The sequence below is a fragment of the Apteryx rowi genome, unplaced genomic scaffold (genome assembly GCF_003343035.1).
Source record: "Apteryx rowi isolate R43461 unplaced genomic scaffold, aptRow1 scaffold_32, whole genome shotgun sequence".
Lineage (NCBI taxonomy): Eukaryota > Metazoa > Chordata > Aves > Apterygiformes > Apterygidae > Apteryx > Apteryx rowi.
Window position 1 is genome coordinate 2,882,779 of NW_020449641.1, and position 22,646 is coordinate 2,905,424.

Here is a 22,646-nt window from a genome sequence, read left to right on the forward strand (position 1 = left end):
ACAGCTTCTTAAAAGCTGAGAATAGGGAACTCTCATCTGCCTTGAAAATACACTTTTGGAGTCTTAGAAATCCCATCAGCCTCGAAGGGAGAGACCATCTCATTTACAGATACTTGGTGTTACTTGTTGGAATTCACCCTGCAGGGCAGGAGGAAGTTTACGTCCCCGTGACAAGCAGTTATGTGATAAGTTTGTTGGCTATATATTTGTATGAAATTACTACGCTTGGATCTTTCCTTCCGGGTTCTCCCAAGATCAAATAAGAGATTGCATGTAAACTTCTCCTCTGTATGTTTATGGACCTTTTTTTGATTGACCAGAAAAAATGTTCCTCCTCTTATTCAGATCGGAGATACAAAACACGCTGTTTTTGATTGTGGTTCAAAGCAATTCCGGAGGTTGACCTCTTGTGTGTCACTGTTTAAAAATCACTTATCGCTGAAACCACATGGAAATGAGTTCCCACACAGCTCTGTGGGCTGTTTGATTTTCCTCTCAAGTGGCAAAAAGATGGTACGGTGAGTGGTGTCCATCCACTTTAACAGGTGTCCGGACCTCATCAATTTAAGCTGACTTGTACTAGGAAGTCAAACTGGTCTGCCTGGCTTCTCTGTCCAAACTTTCACCCTGTCTGGCCTCCATCACTTCTGCTGACTGCTGTCTCTAATGCTCTCTGGGGCGATTCAGGGACTTTGTGGGATCCTTCTAAAGTACAGCGGGTGTTCCCAGGTCTGGCTTCGTCTCTGGCAGAGGTTGAGGAGAGCAAAGCCCAGGCGAGAAGGCAGTGTGCCCATTGCTGCTCTGGGCCACCCAGACTCACCTCAGCACATAGCTGCTCGCTAGCTCTTGAGTGCTGACAGAGAAATGGTAAAAACTTCTGACACATAAAAAAAAAAAAGTCTATCTTCTTGCCATTTCCTTCACTAGAAGCATAGAGCCAGTTTTCCCTGAATTCTAGATTTCCTAACAGTGGGAAGTTTTGAAGGCAAAGATATTCAGGAATTCTGCAGGCGGTATAGTGAGAGCAATGAATAAAAAAGTTCTTGAAATATTATCTACTAGCAACGTGAGCTAATAAACTGCTTCTTTTTTTTCCCTCCTTTCCTCACCAAGGAGCTAGGAGGGGGGAGAGGGGTAATAAACCCTCAGCTCTGCAGGTGCTTGGTATGATATGACTTAGATTAGAAAGCAGTGAAAGGTACAGAATTTGCACATAGCCTTAACCAGTGTAAATTGGTGCGGTTCCAGTGGAGTCAATGAGGAAATGTTGATGTACACCAAATAGATATTTAGACTTTTATGAATGCAAGTAGAGTTATGTATATATATAAAATTTAAAAACTTCAGTGCAGTCAGTATCTCTATGGAAACGCAAATCATCTCAAACCACAAACAGCACAAACCTGTTAGTCTCATTTGCATTACAAAGCTGGAGGGACATATCAGTTTAGCTCAAGTTTGGGGTTTYATGTATGTATATATACATGCATATGTGTGTGTGTGTGTGTGTTTATGTGGTATTTGCAAACACATATTTATTTTTATATGTATATATCTCTGTATAAATAATTTCAATTCTCCTGCAAAACAGACTGCTATCTAACTGATGTTAAATCCCTTCAGAACTTTCATTCTCTTCTAGCCTGCTAAATATGTAGCTTATTATCCTATCTCACCTTTGCACTTAACTATTTTCTGAAACATTAGTGGCAGGCTCTGCTTGTTGCTGCTTTGTAGCAAATACAGTTTAATTGATGAAAGATTGAAGGTGATCTTACAGACTAACATGAAATGCCCRTTAATGAAACACTGCATGTTTTGCTAGCCAAAGAAGCAGTGTTGTCTGCTTTTTCTGCATGTTGTTCTCTTCCTTTGCAGGCTAGCTCATTCATAAGAATCAACTTTTTTGAATGATTTTATATAAATGAAAGAAAAAAGAAGGCTGTGTTAGAACCAGGTTCCTGTCAGGGAGAATTGTCACTGTAATTTGATTTGTTGGCTACAATGTGAATTTTAACAGATTTTCCAGCACACAACTGGCTTCTGCATTTTATTACATTTTCCCTTTTCAAGGTTGGTTTGAGGCCTTTCAGTTTAGGAAAACGATTAAGAAGCCAGGGTAAGAAGCAGGCATTAATACATATCTCATAAAATAAAAGAAGACCTTTAGGAATTTTTCTTCTTGCAATGGAATGATCTTGGAATATAAAATAATTTCCAAGCTTCATTTAAAAAAGTGCATTCTTAATTTTGAATGCACTTGGTGTGCAAAACATTAAGGATGTAGTAACTAATTCATCTCAGATTAGAAATTCATGGTGCTTATTCTAATACACACCATGGTCCACCAACTCCAGAAGGGTTGAAAATTTTCATTCAGATTGTTTAGGATTTTTAAGGGGTAAAAAATGGTTTATATTTTTCATTCTGGTTAGGAAGAGGTTCATGGTGCTGTGGTTCTGTGTTTTGCGATGTACTAATCATGCTGAAGTCGCTGCTGATCCAAAATAAATCTGGATTGGTATGAGAACAGAAAATAATCTGTACTGATTCTTAAAGCCCACTGAGAACAATGAGTTTTACTCACACACAGCTATGTGTTGAATTCTGTCCTTGGGCCAGTTATGGAAGTGAAAGTCATGCATGTGAAACCTCTGTGCGTTTTAGTCTTTTGTAGCACTCCATTTAGCATTAATGCCCAGTCCTAGTTAGGAAATGAGCTAGCAGAGTGCATGCCCTCATTTAAACCTTCATGTGCTTCAAGGGCATTCCTGGCCAAAAACCTTGGTAGTTTCTCCTCTGTCTTGTAGGTAGTGGGGATCTCTGTATAAGCATCAGGGGAACTGTCATGAGACCATCACAGAAACATGTGACAGGACCGTCTGCTCTCATGCTTTTTGCCAGTACTACTCTGCCCTCAGACCAAGTCAAAGTCTGAAGTCTTCCTCTTAACTTTTCCCCTGCCAAAGGCCAGAGAGCACAAGACCAGAGTGACTCATTAGGTATGCTGATTTTTGGCACCATAATGTCCACGTTAGAAAACACAAATGGCATGGCCAGTTTCCAACACAGAGAATTCCTGCAAATCTGCCCTGTGGCCAAAATAGAGTTGAAAAAACTCCCACCACTGACCAACACAGCTATCACCAAATGTTTCTATGCTGTAACAGTTGAGAAACCAAATACCCTTGTCAAGCTCTCATATCTCCAAATCACAGCAAATTCTCTTGCTGTTCTTGAGTATGTTTGAGTGTTTTGGAGACTACTGTATGTCTCCTGGGTGGCTTTGTGGACCAGCAGAAAACACACAAGGGGTGCAGACCTTGTACCTATCCATTCCTGCTCTCACTCTGGCTCATTTGTGGAGTCCTGGAAGGACTCAGTCCCCTGCGGCCCTAACCTGTGTTAATTTTAGTCCCCAAAGGGAGCTGTGGGCATCTGCAGCCTCAATCAACAGAAGCCAGGGATACCTTCTCCCATAAAGGCGAAGCTGATGCCTGCCCTCCGGCCAATGCATGGGACATACTGCAGAACCGAGGCACAGCAGAGCCAGGCCCTCTGTTTACTCCCACGTGTAGAGCCTATGTACATGATGGGGACATAATGGAAAGCAACATACCATCGAGGGTTGACTCCAGCTGCAGTTAGGTTGTATAACTAGTCTGCATTTCTCACCTTGATGCTCTACCCCAGCAGTTAGATCAGACACAACACTGATGGCATAAGCAGATTCTCTCTCCTGCACTGTGAACCAACAGTATATATCCATACACTGCAGAATTTTTTTGAAAAGGGCTGTCAGGGGATCCTGGTATCTGCAGATAGATGTGGGCATATCTCATGGGAGGAACGCAGCCTTCCTTAGCCTTTCGGGTGCTTTTGGCACTGTCCCTTCTTTCCTTCCTCCATGCCCTCAAGCAACGTGGCTGCCCATGTCTGAACCACACAGCGGTTTCAGAGAGGTGGATTTTTTTGTTTTGTTTGTTTTGTTTTTTTAACTAATTTCATTTAAGCTTGGTTCAGGGGTGCCGTGGGAGAGCTATGTTTTGTTTTGGTGGTGGGTRTTTTGAGTTTTCAGGATGTTTTTTTCTGCTCAGATTTTATGAATGTTATGACTTCAGTGAAAGACAGAAAATTCCTTAAACTTTCAGGGAGCTCATGTTATTCCTGGCACATTTGAAGGGTGGCCGTTGCAGACACTCAGAAAGGTTGTCCTTCCTAGACCTCAGATCCAGTGGCTTCTCCTTCCTCTTTCTGACTCTATTCATAGGGCTGAGGAACCACTTTCCCTCCCAAAGAGACCTGCATTTTTTTCTGCATCCGGACTGGGTGCAGCTGAAATCACTGGAAACAAGCTTGCGGTTTTGGTCCACAGTAGTGGAAATCTCAACAAAAACATTATCTCTTGAGATCAATCTGCCAATTTTGGGGGGAAGAAAGTGTCTTGTAGCACTGATTTAGTATAGCATCCGAATTCCTGTTCCTTTATCGCAGATTTGCTGGTGGGAGTGAGGAAGCAGCATCCCTGTGACAGCTGTGTCTGTTCGGTGCCTGCTTCTCACTCAGGTGGCACAAATGTGCCAGTTCCCCAACTGTGCTTAGCCTGCACCGGCCATGAGGCCCCCTTGCCCCCTTTTCCATGTCTACAGATGTCAAGTCCTACAAAGCATGACAGCTTCAGCACCTTGCAGCGTTCTAGGTGAGTGCCCTGGAAATTCAGTGGAGAGCCAACTGGAAATGGGGAGGTAAAATTAATGAGGCAACTTAGGCTTTTGGCATGGTTTGGCTGGTGGTGACCACTCGTGATTAGCAGACCTTGACTGTTGCATCTTTTCCGCACTGCTGGAGGTGGTGTTTCTTTGCTGCCTGCTGCAACCAGCACTGATGTGGTCTCATGAAACTTGCAGTGCCCAAAAGGGGACCGTGACGGCTCGCTGTTTTCTCATTTCAGACAGCTTTTGTCAGTTTTTCCACTGATTTAATACCTGCGATGGAGACGTTCACTTGGAAGTTTCATCTTTGCCTCAGAAACATCTGCTCACCAGTGTCCTCTGCTATGACTGATGCACTTCTCTTGTACTGGTTTAACAATTTTTRCAGTCTGCCATCACTCACATAAAATAAGTACCTCCGACACGTAGGTTTGAACTGAGACTAATGCTCTTGCTGTTTGCTGTTAATCTAGTGACTAGGAATTTTTTGTTCTCTGCAGATGAATAAATGCAGTTTGCCTGCTTCCCTCCTGCTGTCACAGAGATATATTCTTTCGTTGCTCGGCTTTTTGCTTTTGCAGAAAGGCAAGCAGCTTACTGTAGCACTGCCCACCTCCCCCCAAAGTGTCTTCTCCCTAAAAATAACATTGAAAATTTCCACTGGATGGGATTCAGAGGCAGTGTAAAATAATGGTTTAAGTTTGTTTTCTGTCAGTGTGAGATAGAGGCTGCCCATACTTTTGAATGCTGAAATAAAACAAAAACAATTAAAATGAAAGAAAAGATTATTTAAAATATTGTGACCTGACCTTTAATGAATTAAAGCGGACAGAAAGATAATATAAAATTAAATAAAACACAGGATTCAGAATTTCAAAATGGAATTTATGATTTCAACATGACATTTCAAAATTTCCACATGAATATGCAGTTCCTTTTTACCCTGAGAGTAGCAACAAATGTCAAAATGTTGAAATTCCTCACAAAATAGTAATTCTGAGTTCTAACCAGCGCTAGCTATATATCAGCAGCTGACTCTGTCATTGCTTCTGGGTGTATTAAATTAAATGCTGTTGCTTCTATTAAAATGAGGAGGAGGGGAAGAAGGCCGTGGTGTCTAACATTGAGATGAGAGGCTCAGAGTTAGGACTTGGTGGCGATCTGTGGCATTGAGAATAATAATATGTTCCTCTCAAAGAGACTATGAATTTCTGCATTGAAATCTTTGTGGATTTCTTCAGGACTCTCAGGTGAAAAGGGGCTGGCCAAGGTGCCAAGGGATGTTTKCAGAATGGCATGCTCTTCCTTCCTACAGGGACCTTCAAGTCTCCTTCCTTGGAGATATTCAAAAGCCATCTGGACACAATCCTTGGAAACGTGCTCTAGGTGACCCTGCTTGAGCAGGGTGGTTGGACTAAATGGTCTCCAGAGGTCCCTTCCAACCTCAGCCCTTCTGTGATTCTGTGACCTGGTGCAGGCTGTTTTATACCCTAAAATTTTGAAGGAATTGAAAACAATTTTAAAATGTGTTTAACATTCTCATTTCATAACTTTGTTTTGTTCCTGATACTTTATTTTTATTATTAAGCACACCATTTATTAGCAGGAACCAGCTGATGACAGAGGAGTTCATTGGATTTGTCTCCAAGGAATCATACATTTGAGTTGCTTTCCTGAAACAGAGAAACAGCAAGTTACCAAACAATTACCTTAAGAGTTAAAGATAATAGGGAGCCTGCAGTTATAGGAGTAAGTCAGGTCAGCATATACCAAGAAAGCAACTTAAATTTACAGCTTCAGGATGCAGYTTTTGCAGTTTTAGTCATTAGTCAGCCACAATGGGTTAGTAATACAAGAGGAATAATTGAGAAAGAGGCTTTTGGCATAATACCTGGATGTTCTTTCTGGCTCCTTCTTAAAATAAGCTGAGGACAATGCCTCCATACATGATAAGGCATGTGGCAGCCTTGAAGTTAATTAAGGGCTCCGTTTCTGTGCTGTTTAACTGTTGATAACTGAGTTTCTGCCTTGACAGATCATGTTGAAGTCTAACAGATAAGGATTTTGTATTTGTGGCCATAAAACATAGGCAGCGCGTACCTACCAACAGGTAGGAAGAAGCGTCTGACGGGGAGGCTCTGTGGTCCTCGGGCAGTGGTGCCTCCTGAGCCCGGGGCTGGCCCCGCTCTGGACACGGTGCAGCAGTGGGCAGCCTGCTCCACAGCACTGGGAGACAGCAACGGGTGGGCTCGCTATCGGTTTAGAGCTTTCCGTTCAAAGAGCAGCACCCATAAAAGCAGGTGCCACCCGATTCACAGGCATGCTCTGCCTGTCATGTGTGATGTTGCTGCTGATTCCTGGAGGAACTGAATTCCTTCTGTTTTCAAACACACCCAAGCCCAGCCGCATCGTAATCAAGGCCAAGGTGCAGGAGCATGTTGTAAAGCTGTTATTCAATCAGATAGTCTCTGAGTTACTGTCAAGTTTATTGTAATGAAGCTAGGTAAAGAAACCTGCCCAAGGTTTGGTGCCAAACCAGTGGGAGAGCTGGGGAGACTGAGCAGACTGGAGAAATTCTGCTCTGCTGGACGGCTCCGGTGCCTGGGGCAAGGAGGGCTCTGGCTGCCCTGCTGGTGTGAAATGCGGCAGACTTTAGACCTGGTGTTAAAACAGGGAACTGCCCGGCTGGTAGCGATGCTTTGGGTGATGTGGTATCTTGGTCGTGTCATTTGGAGAGGATTGGCCCACGTTTGGGTAAACACAGGCATGACTTTCCCGTTGACCTCCTTGAAATATATTTGTGGTCTTAATCCAGTTCTTAGTGGCATGTGTTCATGGATTATTACTAAAGCAGCAGCTTTGTGTAGGTTGCTGTGCATTGATAGGCATGGTTGTGGAGGGACTGCTGAGCCTCATACTTATGCCTGTGAGCAACCAAGTTAGAAAAAGTTCGTGGTGCATAGTGAGCAGTGCAAGTCCTGTAGCATCCCATTTAAAATAGATATGCAGTTATGAAGAATAAGCAGTAGTTTATACTGAATGCTGGTATAGTGTTTTTCCTCCAAGAGTAATGCCATGAAATAATTGATAATATATACTTATATTTACTGCTCATAAATGTTCTGATACTAAACTCACTTAGGCCCCCACATAATGGGCCTCCTGTTAAAATTTACCTCTGGATAACTATAAAGAAAAGCAATATATTAAATGAAATAGCAGCCTTTAAAAAGAAAAAAGAAGAAGAAGAGGTTTCCCATCACCAGCTGGAAGAACTCCTGCAAGGCAAACAGCATCTGCAATTATACTGACAGTTTTTTCTTAAATGAAAATAATAGTGAATTATAAAGTTGTAAAATTGTTTTCATAATAATATTTTGTTTTTATAACTCATACTATTTCACTTAGTAGCTGCCTGGCTCCAGTACAAGTTACATAACATGATATTATGAATTTGGTGCCTCAACTTTTTGTCTAGGGAATTAATTTAAGGGCTCTAAACTTTCCAGTCACATTTTCTGCTTTGTTCCAGACACAGTGTATTCTGTGTGCTTGAAAAAATATCAGATAAACTGTGTCTTGCTTGTAGCAGAGTAGTATTCATATACCTCTTTATCCACTCTAATAGAGCAGTGACTTAGTTTTACATGGATCCTCAAAATAGTCCAGATTGAAATGTGCTGTCTAAAGTCAGCTACATAAAACAAATTAGAAGAGCAGAGATGCTGTGYGTTAGCTGATCAGTCTAGCATTAGCAAGGATTTTCCACTGCATGGTTTAGCACCAGCACAGATAGATGAATTATTATTACTGTCAGTATTATTCTCTTCATTCCCCCCCGCCCAAATTAAAGCTTTTTCTAAACAAACAAACAAAATTTCCTCACGCAAATTGGCAATATCTTAAACTGATGTATTAGGATAACTTTAGCCATCAGTAAAATGGAGCCACACCTGGGATGTGATAGAGCACGTTAACGATATCATTTTCTGTCTGTTTTTTTCTACTTAGACTGTATTTTATCAATACCTGAAACAGTTTTTTGAAGCATAGCTTTGTGGGAGCTGATCACTCATTAAGTGAATCACCTCCATTTCTGTCATTGCTGAGGGACCTTAAAGTGAAAACTGACGGTTTTCCAGGGGAAAGAAACGTGTAAGTGACCAAGTAAGCTCCTGCTTGCCACTGCTGGATTCCTCCTAGGCTGTTGCCATTAAGCCCAGTGGGGTTTATTTTTCAATCTGAGTCAGACTGCAGGAGGAATCTCCTGTGAACAAGTGCCCTGCAACATTTAYACTCATGCAAAGCCAAGTTTCGTGAGTATCTCACGGATTTGAAGTCTTAGGTGCCTACTGTGGTCCCCTGGCCTGATGCTCACGGCATGGATGCGATCCCAGCACCTCTCTCTCCAGCTTGTGTTAGAAGAAAGCTCTTCTGTTTCCTCTGCAGCACCATTTTAATCATCCCAGAAGTCCTTTCTCTGTCCTATTAAGCAACACTTATTTACGACCTTCTTCCCCCAGGCTCCATCCTGAGACATACCTTAGAAACACATCAATTCTTGCACTGCCCCATCTGATTACTTTAATTAAAAGTTTCTCCTGAAGCTACTTCCCAAACTACATTTAGCCTAATGCAGATTTTCACACGACTTCCTCCACCTGTTTGCACATCATTCAGCCCAATGGTGCTCGTCCCCCAAGGTTTAAGCTTAAAACGGGGACTTTTGCCGCTGTTTGGTGCCTAAACTTTAATGGAGAGAAATTGATTGGTGTTTCTGAAATGCCAGTTGAATTTCTAGATCATTGGGCAAGTGGTGGTTGATTCTTTCTAGTAGATTCTAAGTCTAGAGAAACAGCAAAATTTTATTTGAGGCAAATGTTGTACTGTAGATAACAGAGGATGCTGGAAATGCGTGTTCTTGTGTTTGTTTCTTTGTCAGATTGCTCACAGATAAATATGTCCAAATATAGTTTTCAAATCTGAATTCTGCTTCCCACCCACCTTTCTTTACCCTTTCACCATCAGGTCACCTTCTGGTGAACAAATGCAGCACAGCAATTAAAGCCGTATGTGTAATTAAAAAAAATTCAACATAAATCTAAACAGCATGAAGATAAGAAAGGTAAAGGGATAAAGACAACAAGAAGCTCAGTTCTATGTGACCTGCTTTTGAATAAACAACATTATATTCCACAGTCAGTTATCCAAAAAGTACAATGTGTTCCGTTGCCAAAAAAAGGTTGTCAGATAGAAGTGGTTAGTCAAAAGGACACATGCAGTGGAGTGAACATTCGTCTATTGTACTCAGTATAATATTTTACAAACAGGGCTGGTTTGTTGTTGGCTTTTTTTTTTTTTTTAATTTTGACCACAGACAAGATTATGCAGCTTTTTAATATTATTTCATAAACATCTAATTGCAGGCTTCAGCAAGAGGTGCAGGCATTGCTAGGGCAATCAAATAAGGTATGCTCTGTGCAGCCCAATAATAAGGCTTCCGATACAAAAGTGGAAAAACAAGTCATTAGTTACAACCATCGAACGGAAGAGGTCTAATGGGAGCCACAGGATAAACATTCCATTTTATTATGTCTTCGTTATATGTTTTGCAAGACTCCGTGGTTATAAATTAAAATTGCTTTTTGCAGCAGTGGCTGTAAAAAGTTCAAAATCTGTGAATGTACCTATTATTTTTATTTATATCACAGCAGGCTGCTGGCAGAATTAACTTTTTTCCCTCCTGTTTGTTACTTAAAAGATGGAAAATGCATAAAAATGCAAATCTGAAGGCAGCATTCAAAAATACCCTTTTTTGCCTTTTTTTTAATCAAGATTGCATCAATTTAAAGTGGGAGAGAAAAAGGGGGAAAAACAAGCATCTCAGATAAAATGAAATTCTTCACCCTTGCACAGGTTGGTAGTCTCTGATGTTTGTTTATAAATTTAAATTAATATTACTGAAAGCATCCAGAAYGTGTACTTTGTCTGGCAGATGAGATGGGGTTTATACTTGAGACCGTGTCGCTGACAAAGCAGAAGACTTTCCAGTGTTCCACTGCAGTTGAATTGACTRTCTTGAAGACCCTGATTGCTGGCAGAAAAAGCAGTGGCAGGATGAGATTCTCCCATGCAGTCTCCTGCCTCCAACCAGGCAGAAGATATCCTGCAGTAAGAGAGAATGTATTCAACCTCTGACTCGCCACACAGACTGAATCTTCCTGCAAACCAATTAATTTGGATTTTTTTTTTAATTCAGCTTTTGGAACTCACTGCCCCCAGGTAACACCCAGAGAAAGAGACCTGTGGAATGGAGGTTTATATTGTTTGAGAACACCTATTTTTACTTTTAAAAGGATACAAAGGATATGAGGTGATAAACCCTCATAAACCCTTCTGCTACCAATTACAAGTTAAGCATTAACTATGGGACCATAGACAGCTATTTCTGAGGGCAGCTATCTCATACCTGTACAGTAGATAAGTGGCTTTCACCTTGCAAATCCCTAATGTCTTCAAATTACTTCTGAGCTGTGCTCCTCTACCTATGAAAGCGTAAATTTGTTATATGGGGGCCTGCTGTTCCAAGAGGAAGAAAAAAAAAACAGGGGTATGCAGATAAAAAGAGGTAGAAAACCACTGCCCTAAGGATTTTCTTATTCTTCCACATGAACATTTACCATGGCCCACTGAGGATGCAAGCCTAAGCAGTCTGATTTGGGTGGTGCCTTACTGCTATGGGGGGGACGAGGTTCATGAACATCTCTCTCCCTCTCCTGGGACTGGACAAAAAGAGCAGCCAAGTGAGGACCACAGGATCACTAGGATGGATCAGATCAAAGCAAAAAATATGTATTTCTGGGTCTACACAGCCTTTCTCAGCGAGTCAGTCATGCTGCGCTCTGCTTGTCACCATTATCATTTTGCTAGTGTTGCTTAATAATTGTTGTAAATACAAGATAATGTCCCGAAATCAGTACCCTGGGACTTAATTGTTTTTATCCTCTAGAAAGTAAAAAAACCCTTATGTTTAGTGCTGAGGGACTTGTTTTAAAGTAGAAATCTGAATTTTTTTACACAAGCTGAGTTCCTACAAACTTTGCCTCCCACTGTGCTGACAGTTTCTGAGAAATTATTTTATTTCCCATTTTAGATGTTGGACAGTGACTCAGTATGCCCTGGAAATACTATCATTCTAGCAATTTTCTCATGTGGTAGCTCAGCTTAATGTCAGAGAAATGGGTAGTTATGAGTCCAGACACTATAACGTCGGACTGAGGTTCTAAAAATAAACGTTCGGTTAACTTTTAGTTGTCAACAACTTTTCTGCTGCCACCCATGCTAGAAAATGGAATAAGTGGCCTCATGCAATTCCAGGCATGCTCTGTGGTCAATAGAAATATATACAGAACATTAAATATGCTGGTAATACATATAAATGTTATGGCCACTTTTGCCAGGCAGTGTGTATGTTCTGCTGTATCGAAGTCTGGGAGCAGAAGGGTAGAACTGTTCGCTAAAGAGCAAGTGTGGGTCCAGACAGGCCTTGCTAGTGTTCCTGATTTCTCAAATGACTTCTCTTCTGGTTTTCAGCTAGGTAGTTTAACCTTTTTCTCCCCCCCCCCCTTAGTTTCATCTGTAAAACAGGTATAATGTTTGCCTCCTGTATCACAGTGGGGGTTTTGAGACTTGATTGTCTGCAAAGTAGTTTTAAAGTCTGTAAATGCAAAGTATTATTCTTATTTTCTGTGTGAAAGCCAATTGAAATCATGTGCCGAGCTTCTCACAGCAGGAGCAGTGGTTATTTGCAATGAAGGATATTTTTGCACCTTTGTATGAAAACTAAGAAAAATGAAAGACTTCTCTTAAATCTGTGGCTATTCATCATTAAAAACAGTTAACTTTTTAGCATTTACATAATGTTTTATATTTCTGGAGCCCTCTTCTGAATCTTAACTAAATTCTTCACAAAGCCTCTGAAAGGCGTACAGCAATATCCTGCTTTTATGGTCATTTCCCCATACTCCCAGAGGGAGAAAGTAACTCAGCCAGGTCACGTGGGCAGCAGCCACCTGGTTTTCTCCTCCATCAGTCTCTGGGCTTGATGCAGTGACAGAGGGAGGGCTCCCGAGGCGCCTGAGCTCAGGAGATAAAAAGGTTCCCTCAGAGATGGAGAATGAATGAATGAGCCAAGTCATGTAGTTTTAAGGATGAATTAGCTTTAGGACTGTGAAATATGTGCCTGGTGGCCTTGAGGGACGACGCAGGATTGTGACCCTCTTGGAGCCTTCTTGCCCGTAGCAAGCCGAATACTGCCTGTGTCGCTGCGCCTTGTTGTTTCTGGTGGCTGGCTCTGAGCACCTCCCCGTTCGGCTCCCTGCTCGCGTACTCTGAAGTGCCTTCCTACTATTAGCCTTCGTTGTCTGGGTCTAAGGACTTTGATGGCACAGAGGCTATCTGAATATGGCTTGCTTTCTCATCTTCTGAGTACGTGCTTAGTGTGTGAGGATTGAACAGACGGTGCCTTGCTATGGTGTAGGTGCTTCTTTTGTTTTGTTGCTGAGCGAGGGAAAAGGCCGGTAAGATCAGGCATGACTACTAACACCTTGCGCTTTTCTATTAGTGAAGCATCTGCATGCTTTTTGGTGAAGCAAATATAAAGAGCGTGGGAAATGAGCAGGATAAATGTTGTTGCGCAGTGTTCGGGATTGTTCAGTCAGTTTCCTTGGTGGCCATGTTATGCCCAATTCCATTTTAGAAGACTGTAAAACAAACTCATTTATGAAAGTGGCTGGTTTGCAGCTGGAATCAGGCTGTCTGCCTTACAGTAATTCCAGCTGTCGGGAATTTATGAGAGCAAACTGAGAAGTCAGGGACAAAAACACGCAAACATCCAAAGAAGCCTTAGCAGATACAACACCACATATACAAAGCTCGTATATGGAACATATATGGAATGGTATTTTAGCAGTGGGTTTGATCCATCCTATGAAGGCGCTTGGAGTTATAATATACAGGTTATGATTTTGCGATGCATATATTTGGCTAGAGGTGCCAGTGGTGTCAGTAGAGCTGTATTATCTTTGGAGAGACTCTGTTGATTTAATAACAGCTGGAAGCATAGATCAGAGCCTAATGTAGTGTTTGTCATCTGAGGTTCTTGAACAACAGCTAGGAGACTGATTAAATCACAGACTAGCCCCTTCTAGTCTGTATACTTGATTAGCGCTGGTAATTAGGAGAGCTAGGATTGGTGTACGGTAGCCTTAACACTTTTTGACAGTTTTTTTCTTTTTGTGAGATGAGCAAGACATTGATTGTGTTAATAATTCTGAACAAAGAGAGATTTTCCTTTCCATGTAACAACGTATCCCCGTGTGAGTTCTTGTGAAGAAGCATGAAGAGGAATGCAATAACTGAACAACTTGGGTAAATGACACCCCAGAGTGGATATTCATCCATTTCTGGGGAGGATTTCTGCATCTTTCTGAGTGGGATTTGGCTGACTGGGATTGGTTGTGCACAGACACAACAGGCAATGGGTGACTAGTCAAAAAGGACAGCTGGCAGTATAGATAGGTAGCAAAGATAGATGTCAGCATGGGTGGGTTGTGAACAGGAATCCTTGTAGATGTAAAGCAGGAATAATATTAAAAACTTGTGCCATCTTTACAGTTTTATATTTTTCCTAAGCTTTCTTCCAAGCTCACTGCTCTTGATTTTTCCCAGCAGGACTTCTCTGTATCTCACATCCTGTTTTCTTGGAGAGAGGTTTTTTTCTGCTTCTCTTATGCTCTGCACAAGAGGCAGCTATTCACTCCTCAGCAATGAATATATACCAAGTCTCTGTAAGGTTCAATATACAAGGTCCAGAGCATTCTGATGAGAGTGAGCAAGGCAGGTAGGCTGAGCTTTTGCTGATCAGGGTTTACTGCTGATGGTTTCATACAGCTCATATCTGCCTCAGCTGTTCTGCTCCCCAACACTGATTTTCACTAGAATTGCAGGAGAATGTGATTCCTTGGCAAAGGTGTGCAGCTTTCCTCAGACCTGTGTGATTGCTACTTGATAGATTTAGATTGGCAGAAGCCCAAGAGATTTGACTGCTGGGAAAACCATGAGGACTTATAAATCAGGGGACTACAGGAATGAATATAAAAATCTACCTGACAAAAGGAAGCAACCTGGCAGCTGTCTGACATACTCTGAGTCTGGAGTTCACTAGGTGATGTCATGTATCTGTTGGGTAGTTGCACTTCTAGAGGTCTCCCTGCATTCTTAGTGCTAGCTGTTCACCTGTGATCACAGCCATGATTTCTGCTCCTATCCAATGAGATAAAAATGCTGTTAAGCAGAGGACTGCAACTTACAGCCTTCAGCTGAACATGGGAAGAAGAAGTTTTCAACCAAAAATGTGGGTTAATGTAACTGACATAGCCTCAGCCTTTGGCACACTCTGACCAAGGAACTTGCCTAGGGTTTGATGGCTTGGACCCTGTATTCCCTTCCTTTCCCTTTTGAGTTTTCTTGGATGAGCTGTCCCACACTAATTTCCCATGTAGGATTTCTTGCCCAAGGCATATATGATACAGGTGGCTCATACCTCTTTCACAGTGATTCTGGTGGGATCTCTAAATCTGCCCACAAGGGAAGAAATCTGGGGACTTCTGTCTTCAAGCAGTGATGGATTATGAGTAAGAACGCCTCTGAGTGGCTGGCACATTTCATTACAGATGGGGAAACCAAAGCTTGGTTGGGTTAATTAACATGCCCAAGTCCAAAGAGAGAGTTGGTGCTTGAGTGGGGAAGTGAACCCAGGGGTTTTAACACTCAGCGGTCCATGCTTCCTCTTAAAAGGAGAAGTTGTGAAGGCACCTGTCAGGTCTGAGGGTTGTATTCTGGTCCATCCAAACTGACAAATCCGAGTTTCAGGGAGTCTTTCAGTTTTCCTTTGTATTCCTGCTGCACTAGATTGTTAAGGAAGGTCTGAGGGTAAAGGTATGTCTGTGTGTCTCCCTGGGAAGTGTGCATCATGTGTGAGTCTAGGCAAGAAGCTGAAGTTGGGATGTCTTTCAAGAGATACTGCAGATTGATATTTGCCTAGCTGGCTGGGATGCATGGACATGGGGCAGTAAGCAAAGCACACCAGTAATGTTTTGCGTGTGTGTTTGCCCATCAGAGTGCAGCCGCCTCGTCTGCTTGTTTCAGAGCTCAAGGGAAGGGGGTTCCAAGTGCTCACCAGCCTTCTGTAGTGAAAAGGAGTCTCAGTCAGTCAGCTGATTGTATTCTTCGTTAGAGTACAGCGCTGTCCATGCATCATGTAAGTTTATCCCCTGCATTGTCTTAGTCTAAAGGCTAGAGCAGCCTGGCGATTGAGCCAGCCTAAAGTTCCTGCTAGGGAGGCACTGTAAGAGCAAACCTCAAGAAAGGCTCAGAGTGTAGCTCAAGGCACTGTCAACCCTGCTTGTTTGGTCTCTCTATGTTCTCCCTCTCTTGCCACCACAGTGCGCGCACATACATGTTTATTCATGAATGTACATCTTCCCTTTTCCTCACTCTACATCTCCCTCTTGCATCTTCTAATGTATAAGAAAGAACTTGTGCAAGTTCAAAAGACTGACTTCCTTTGAAAGCATTCAGCACCTTGCAGGGTTGGACCATACACATTTACCTCCTTCACTCTTCATGTTTTAACAACACCTAGAGGCAACAGGCCAGGGCTAAGCTTCCATATTTTTGATGCTCTGTTGACCCGGCAGTGTTTGTCTTCGTGATTTCTTGCCGCAATGAGTTCCAACAGTTCATTGCTATTTCCTTGCTGGTTTCCTAAGCATACTGACCTGTTGTACCAACAGTCATTTCTTTTTGTTTTCTTTTTTCTCAAGTCAAAAGACTTTCAGGCTTAACAGTGTCTGCAGTTCCTCTTGTTGTGTAAGGCCATTGCCTGTGTCCAAGGACATTGCTCTCTTTATCTGGGTTACTACAAATCTGCTGGTGCTGCATGTACAAATCAGCATCTCAAGAGACCTGCTAATTTTCCCATCAGTGCGTGAGCTGCTGCGGTCACAGTCTTTGCTTTGGAGACTTTCCCATTGTCATTCAGTGTCCAGAGAGCTGCTGGCTTTGTTGAGCGCCTTCGTTCGCTTTTGCTGGGACACTGGAACTTGTGCAGCTGGAGCAGTTGATCTTGGTGTATTTACCATATTGCTTGCTCTGGTCACATCAGTTATTCTCTAATTACACTGCCTGGCTGGGTGCCAGCAGGAAGAGGACAAGATGTACAGCATGATGTGAGATGGCACAGAGAAGTTTTCCTTTGTCGTGTGTGAGGGAAAACTTCTCCCTGCCCTTTTAGCAAATGTTTAACGTTCACAGGAATGTCCAAAATGTGTTTCTTCTTCTCAGTGAGCTATGACATTGCTGTCCCGTGAGCAGCTGCAGACAGCTACTTGCAGCCTTACACACGAGACATTGTGCGGTATAAACACGTGCCTGTTTTCAGAGAGCTCTTTCCTCCTAAGAATGGTGTCCTTGATGCTGTGTCATCTTCTGGCCAAGAAGCGCTTACCAATCCCACCAAAAGGTCTTCAAACAACTGAAACAAATCCACCTTTAAAAATTGAACTATTGCAATGTGATGATTCAGAGACATCAATGGATTTTGTTTGTTTTAAACCACAAATGATTCTGGTAGAGGTTACCTAGCATCAAGCTACAAACTGTAGAGCCAGATTTTGACTGTGCTGATGTTTGGGGCTCAGCTTGTTGGAAGGAGGGCCAGTCCTTAGCTGGGATACATTCTTTATCAGGTTTGAATTTGATGTCAAAGCCAAGAAGTGATCTGTAACTTCTACAGTTCTGCGTTTTCTTCATAAAGTACCTATTTGTGTTCAGTGTAACAGTGCCACATTACTGGTAAACAAGCAAGAAAAGCAAGCCCTAGTAAAACAGGAAATCTTTAAATAACATTTAAATCATCAAAGTTTCCAGGAAATTTTGGAATGATCATCTGTTGTCTAATGTCTTCCTCCTTCATCTTTTTTTTCCCCCCTTTTTTCTTAATTGACTCTGTACAGATTTCTTTTGATGTGAGTTATCTAGCATGTTTCATTGGTATTATGTGTCATGGATAAATGTGCACCTGATTTGGAGGGAAATCCTGTTAAGGCATGAAAATAAAGCAAGGTTTGGCTTAGTAGGTACAAATTGGATTTGTTTTCATCCTTTACCTTAGTATGAGGATAGTATTTATATGGGGATAGGTGGTGCTCATTTCTAGTGCAAAACCAGTTGTTGATCCTCCTAAAGTCAATGAAAGGAGCTGAAAAGTAGCTGGGAATCCCAGGGAACAGGGAAGAGGATTTTTTTGGGCATTTTGCATCTCAGACTGAGGAATGCAACTTTTGCTTTTTGTATCTTCATGTATGATCTTGCCAAAATTTCTAGCATGCTTATAGCTCTCTGTCTTCATTGCTGCTTTGCTTTTTTTGACTTGTGATCATCTCAGCTTGATTAATAACAACTAGCCCCTTTCATCACTCTGTCTCTCTGTTTATTTAGAGCTTGACCTTCTGAGTGTTTGCACTAACAGTTTCTCTTTGTGAAATGTTCAACTGCTGAAAATAAGTTCCAAGAAAGGGAATGTTATTTTCCTCTTGCATACTTGTAATGTTCAGAAGATGTGTTCGTGCACCTGCTTTTCAAAAGATGCGCACCCGTCTGCTCTTGCCTGTTTTGGGGTGCCCAGAGCTTAGGAGATGGTGCCCTGTAATGAATGTTAACAATTGTAGTTTGGCCTGCAGGGTAGCATTAGGATGTGTTGGCAGCAGTGATCACAATGGAGTCAAGTACTTTGTTTTGCCTCTCCTTTGAAAAATCATCTCTCAAGGGTGCATTACTAAACATAATTTCTCCAGAGCCAGCTACATACAAGAACAGCATTTTCTGCCATTTGTGGGGCAGGTTATGAGAGAGATCCTGCAGAACTTGCAGCATTTAGAACAACAAGAACAATGTTGTCTCCTTATTACCTTACAGTGCCTAAAATGCAAATAAAAGGCAAAGACATCTTGCAGTTTAGAAGAGCCTTTACAATTCTAGTTCTCTGTGATCCTTGGTTAAAGTCTGAAGTGGAATGTAGATATATTAACCAGATAGCAAGATCTTCGTTCAGCAGTCGTTTTAGAGGTGGATGTGTTGCTCCTTGAACCACTGACATAATTTCCTATATGAAGAAGGGAAGGCAGAAAGTTTCAGCAGGAAAAAGCAAACACTGACCAAACTAGAAGAGCAAGCATTTGCCTGGCTAAAAAGCACAAACCCAGCTGAAGTTGGGTAATGAAAGATCCAAAGAAAGTAGGATGTTAAAGATGCATGTCTATCACAAACAAAAGGAGCTCTGAAATGGTTGTCATATAGGACAGCACTTTAGATACCCCAGTGCTAGGAACCAGGGTAGAGCGACTGGGTTTTCTCTGAAAGGTTTTGACAGTGCTCTGGCATGCGACTTCTCTGAGAAGTGTGTGAGAAGCAAGAAACCACGGGGGATTGACTGCAAACTCCTGTGTCAGAGCCTTTGAGAACCCTTCCAGCCTTTGTCTTTTCCAAACCTGTCATGTCAACCTGAGCCATTGTTATCTCTAACTCTATTACAGTGCTAAACACAGCACATGTGCAAGCTGCTGAGTTTCTGCTTAGTGAAGCGTAATTTCCTATTGTCTGCAAGCCGGTTTTTACAGGCACGAGGTTTGCACTTAGGTTTGTGTGCTAGAGCCCAGTTCTGAGCTTGAGACTGCAACATCTTCAACCATGGGACGCTCCTTCTGTTATTTCTGCACCTTGTTTTGCAACCCTGTTGAATTTACTAAGACTGATCAAATAAAGGCCATGGTCAAATTCCATCTGTTTTGCCCCAAGAAGAGCCATGAGAAGTTAGCCTTTGCAGTGTGTGGTGTCACCATTCACTGCACTGTCGCTTGCGCTATTGTAACCACACAGTGCAGGAAACAGCAATGCATTAAAAAGAGAAAACACACTGCTCCTATCAGTCATTTCGGGCTCAAAGCCTGGTCTGGCCATGTCCTCTGGTGCGTAACAACTTTCACTGGCTGTGGGTTCTGGCACCCATCTTGCACTCAAATTTCTCAGCATTCGATCTGTTGATTAAGATCCACGTTTTATTTAAGTTGTGTAGGATTTGCAGCTGGCCAGAGAGCTCACACTGAAATATTCTGAGTGCCGTGCCTTGCTGAGCCCTGTGGTCCTTCCACAATAGGCAGTCACCTCCAGGGTGTCTGTTGCTTCAATCCCTGAGCCTAGGAGAGTGGCTGGACTGTTCCTCAACCAAAATTTAGACTATAACTCAGGCTACCTCTAACGCTCTATTTCCCAGTATCTGATCTGTCTTCTAAGGTTGTTGTTCGTTTTCCTTCTTCACTTTAATTTGTTATCTCTGAGACTGTCCAAGCCATACTGTCTTTCTTTAGACTTGGTAAGATTAGTTAGGGTTTTGCTCGCTGCATTTGTACTGCCCTTTACTTGTTGGTTATGTCTGTAGTTAGCATCTGCACAATCCATGGTTTATTCACCTGTCTGCAGCTTCAGTCACTTCTTTGCTGCTGCTCCTCACCTTTCTCTTTTTTAACACTGCTTCTGTTCATATTTCCGGGTGGACCTTGTTATGACTGCCACAGGTTGGCCCCAGGTATTTATCTTCAGCTTTAGACATCCGTGACCTACATTTTGGAGATGGTGAGAACCCACCATTCCCTCAATGTTGCTGCTGTTCTGTACTGGTGGTTGTGCCTATAGTTTGGTGCAAGCTGAGCAAATTAAGCAGAAGTATTCACACCCATTGATTTCTTTGGGTTTTGCATCATGTTCTGGGGAAAGATTTTGGAGCGTTTAGCACCCAACATGCAGCCAGTGTGCTGAAGGTTTTTAAAAGTCTGGTCACCACTTTAATTTTGCTCCATTGAAGGACAACAGCTCTGTGCTGCAGCATCAAGGGCAGTTGTAGAGCCAGACAGCCTTTGCCCTGCTTGTGCTTTTTGGTGGCATTTTGAAAAGGCTGCTTTGGAGTTGGGAGTCATGTTAGCCCAGCTCTGTGTGTCTGTGATGGAGATGGGGCGTGATTTCTTGTGTGGCCTATACTGAAGCTTTAGGGAGCATGGAAGAAAAGAGGTGATGCTGACCAACAGTTACAGAGTAAGTGGGGGATGCCCAGTGACTGCATGGAAAGAGACAGGGAGAGTGAACAGGGAAAGTCTCAGGTGCCAGTGGAATATAACTAATAGGCCCCTGAAGGTCTCTCCCCTCTCTGGCTACACTTTTCCTCTTGATTTACAGCATGGAGAACATCAAGAGAAACCAAAAGTCTTTCCTACTGGCAGAGAGGAGCAATTGGGGGGTCTCTGCTAAAATCATAACAATCTTGAGGAAACAGCCAGATGTCTTGGTGTCACCCAGCGTGCCTCTGTTCATTGAATCTTAGAAATGTAAAAGCTGGGAGGGTCTTAGAGAGTTTATCTCATCTTGTTCCCGTCAGTGAAGCACAATTAAGTGTATGTGAGGGAGCAGCTCCCAGGTACTTCTCCTGGCAAAGGCCACTTCTGTTGGGGAAGACCCAACAGTCCGTTGGACTCCTGATGCAGCTTGCTGTTGGTGCAGTGCCACAAGGATGCTGAGGCTTTCCCTGCACACATTTGTCAACTTGGCCCTGTCAAGCCATTGGCCCTAATGCCAATTTGATAACAACAGAGGTTCAGGCAGGGAGCTGTGGTGCTTTTAGGAGTAGATTTGAGACCAGGGCTGCCTTGTCTTCTCTGCTCTTAAAAAGAGGGAACTTCTGCTGCTCTGTTGCCAAATGCTCAGTTTCCTTCTATGATATAAAATCAAGGCCTTTGAACTCCAGCTTTGAAAAAAACACAAGTTGGAAGCTGATCTTTCTCATTAGTAATAACTTAGTGAAGTTAGAGAGTGATACTGCAGCAGTGACACAGCTGTGACACATTGCAATCTCTCTTCTCTTTTTCCTTTCCTTTGAGGCCAAATTTTTCTCTCTAAAGCCCAACATTAGACATATACATCTATATTTAGGCTCCTAAAGAAGCAGCCCGAGGTCTGATTTTCCAAAGTGCAATACATTTGATTTCAGTAGGAACTGTGGATACGCAGCAGTTCTGAAAAACCTGACCTCCAATTTAGTGTTTACAGATGCATTTCAAAGCGTGACTTCAGGCACGTGAATTTGAAAATGTTTGACCTAAAGTTCTTTTCCCCTTTGAGTTTACTGCAGTCCCTTATCTGGTTGTTACTGTAGCAGGCCACCACATTATCCCTTAACAGCAGACATCAGTAAGTGTCAATTTCCTGCAAACAAATTCAGCAACGTGCCGATATTTTTTATGATGGTTATTTAAAGATGACAAAAATCATAAATCTTCCAGCCTTGTCATTGAGAGTTTATATGGAGTTTGTTAATGAAACAACTTCACAGCTCAGCTAAAGAGGAACTGCAGGGTTTGAGGAAGCACGAGACTTTTGATAGGGTGCAACAGTCCAAAAAACTGAGGATAAAAACCCAACTTGCTGGCGTTTTGTCCATATTCCTTCTTCCTAGTCAGAGCGAGAGCTTTCCTTCACACCCCCAATAGACTCTGAACATTCTCCAACCCCTACTGAAGCCAATCATCACTTACAGCCAGAAGATGTTTTTAATCCTCAGGCTAGAGAAAGGGAATTGAGGCACAGAGGGAGGGAGTGGGAGTAAGCATGAGCGTGATCACCTTGACCACAGCAGCTTTTCTTTCTCCTCGAGCAAACTCTCCACTTCATATACCTTGGTGGAAAGTTCCATTGCAGTATCATTGGTTTACAACTGCAAATGTTATTTGCTGAGGAAAGTTTGAGTCTTGTGGACATTTTGCTAATGGC

At 42.5% G+C, this 22,646-nt stretch overlaps 1 protein-coding gene across 21 annotated transcripts in view; it reads left to right on the forward strand.

The window, feature by feature from the left end:
* The window catches only part of LPP (LIM domain containing preferred translocation partner in lipoma), a 369,106-nt gene that overhangs the window by 236,010 nt on the left and 110,450 nt on the right, over window positions 1–22,646 (forward strand). The gene's annotated exons all lie outside the window — the stretch shown is intronic.